Raw genomic sequence first — 3397 nt, forward strand, 5'->3', positions numbered from 1 at the left:
GTAACCCACATAGCAGTTCAGTAACTGACAGTTTGTAACTCACATAGCAGTTCAGTAACTGACAGTTTGTAACCCACATAGCAGTTCAGTAACTGATAGTTTGTAGCCCACATAACAGTTCAGTAACTGACAGTTGGTAACCCACACCACATTTAAGTAACTGACAGGTTGTAACCCACACCACAGTTCGGTAACTGACAGTTTGTAACCCACATAATAGTTCAGTAACCGACTGTTTGTAACCCACACCACAGTTCAGTAGCTGACAATTTGTAACCCACAACACAATTAATTTTCATGGCCTAGTTTTGTCCACCTGAGTTCAGGAATCAACAACATGTAAATCTAAAAGCGTTCAATGCTAATATACATATTAATAGTACAGTTTGAATTCATATCCACGTGTCAAAATATTAATAATAACAAGTATTACAGTGCAGAGTTTTGCTATATTTTTCTTTTCAAAAATTTGCGAGACCAAGCGTTTGGTTCCCCGCGGTGTATAGAGCACAGACAGCGTTTTATTTATCTTTGGTCTTAAAAAAATAAAAACAACAACAAATACTCGAAGAATGATTGTATTTGTATTTCTGACTGGTGAGAAATAGTTGGAATATATATGGAAAGGGCTTGGTCTGGTGGTTAGGGCGATCGTGGGTTCGAATCCCCGTCACCGAACATGCTCGCCCGTTCAGTCTAGGGGCGTTATAATGTGGTGGTCAATCCCACAATTCATTGGTAAAAGAGTGGTCTATGAGTTGGCGGTGGATGGTGTTGGCTAGCTGCCTTCCATCTAATCTATCGCTGCTAAATTAGGAACGGCTAGCGCCCTCGTGTAGCTTTGTGCGAAATTCAAAACAAACAAACGAACAAATATATATACACTGTTATTTTAATTTGCAGGAGCTTCGAGCATGGAGTGTAAACACAGTTTCAGTATAAGGCATAACAGATGTTCACTAATTTTTTAGAACATAACTGACAAGAATGCCTTTTTATCTAAACATAAAAAAACAAAAAAACTCGGCTCCAAATTTAGTGGTTGAATCACACCAATAGTATCTTCGAGCTATAAAGGCTAATTTTCAAATAACATTAACATAATCTGACCTCTATAACTCATAATGCTCACTCGTTTCAAAGCAAACACCTTTTTTTTTAGTAATATCCCTTGGTGGACAATGATAAACTTACGACGCTACAATCCGGGGTTCGGTTCCCCACGGTGGACGCAGAAGATAGTCCCATTTGGTATAAAACAAACAAGCTAAATCAGAAGTAGTTCATAAGGAGCAATCAGGTTTTTATTTTTTGCCACTAAAAGACCTAGTGGTTAGTTTATCCGGACTGTGAACCTGAGAGCTTATGTTAGGCGTGTCTTTGCCACAAAAACGTGCTCTACACTTTGGCGCCATGGCTGAGCTATAAAAATGACATTTAAGTCCTACTGTTCGGTCAGATAATAGTATTCCATCAGCTGATGGTTGGCGTTGTTGGCCAGTTGCATTCCTTCGAGTTTAGCAGAGAACCGTTTGTTTAGCTTTGAGTAATTATTCTAAAACAAACAAACAATAATCGGACATCAACCTGGAATTATCGATCGTTAAACTCTCGGTTTTTTATCGTTTTTTATGGAAAAAAAACATAAACGTATGATATAAAATAACTTGCTGATTAAAATAATATCACTTTTTGTTTGTTTGTTATGGATTTCGCGCCAAGCTACACGAGGGTTAACTGCGCTAGCCGTCCCCAATTTAGCAGTGTAAGACTAGAGCTACTTATCACCACCCACCGCCAACTCTTGGGCTACTTGTTTACCAACGAATAGTGGGATTGACCTTCACTTTATAACGCCCCACGGCAGAAAGGGGGAGCATGTTTGGTGTGACGGGGATTCGAGCCCACGACCCACAGATTGTGAGTAGAGCGCCCTAACCACCTGGCCGGGCCCACTTTTTGTCAAACCCCAGAAAGATTATAATATCCACCACCACCCCGATAAAAACCTGCATCCGAAAAAAATCTTTAACTTAAGATTATGTTTTTAGAATATGCATAAAACAAGATCATTGAGGTGGGCTAATTTTAATTTTATCCTGAAATAGAATTATCTCCGATCAAAAGGATCTGTATGTTGTCTCGTCTCAAACTAGCTACCAATTAAAATAACACCCGTGTAATTTTCCACTACTTTGCCTCAATCCGAAAGGTTATTAAAAAAATTATTGATAATTAGAGATGGGCTTACAGAAACCTAATGAAAACAAGTACAATATAATTAATGATAGAGACATTTATCAATCCAACAAGATATCTTAGAGTGTATGCGCAAATCTGACGTGCATGCATGTTTTTCTGAGCTTCCAAATGTTAAACGGCTTGTGGGTGTTTTTATTTAGTTGGAAATTGGATTATCGCAGCGAAAATATGATAGTATTATTAGACATTTTCGGCGTGTTATTTGAATATTTCACGAAATTATTGTTTTGTCATGTAGATTTCATAATTTCAAAACATTTTCCCCTCTCCTCTTACTTCTCGATTTCTTATTCTTATTCTATAATTTAAATAATTTACGATTTCTTATTCTTATTCTATAAATTAAATAATTCACGATTTCTTATTATTGTTTTATAATTTAAATAATTGACGATTTCTTATTTTTATTCTATAATTTATATAATTGACGATTTCTTATTCTTGTTCTATAATTTAGATAATTCACGATTTCTTATTATTGTTCTATAATTTACATAATTCACGATTTCTTATTCTATAATTTAAATAATTCACGATTTCTTATTATTGTTCTATAATTTAAATACTTTACGATTTCTTATTTTTGTTCTATAATTTAAATAATTCACGATTTCTTATTCTATAATTTAGATAATTCACGATTTCTTATTCTTATTCTATAATTTAAATACTTCACGATTTCTTATTATTATTCTATAATTGAAATATTTTGTGGCATTCAAAACATACTTAGTGCTTACTTTTTTCTTTATTTGGATAAGTTGAGTATTTTAGTTTCAATTAGTGAGGTTCAAACATTTTCACGCATACAAATTGTACGTCCCCGAGTAGTTTTAAAGATAGAATGTTAAGCATGGCTAAATTTCTTTCGACTTAGTTACCTATTGTTTTGGGTCTTTGGCGTCACATACTTTTCTCGTGGGAAAGATTGCTGTGTAGCAGAATACATTATGTAACGCTAGATGGGGATCTTTTCCATTGATGTTTCATGTGATGTCTTGTTTTTATCATCCTTATATTTTATTGAAATAACTAACAGTGATCTGGAACAGATTATTTTAAAACTTGGGTTTAGAACCAGAGAGTTTAGACTTAGATCTCCAGTTTAGATGCTGTCTATCTCCAGTGCACTCGT

Source organism: Limulus polyphemus, unplaced genomic scaffold (assembly GCF_000517525.1).
Source record: "Limulus polyphemus unplaced genomic scaffold, Limulus_polyphemus-2.1.2 Scaffold4948, whole genome shotgun sequence".
In the NCBI taxonomy this organism is placed as follows: Eukaryota; Metazoa; Arthropoda; class Merostomata; order Xiphosura; family Limulidae; genus Limulus; species Limulus polyphemus.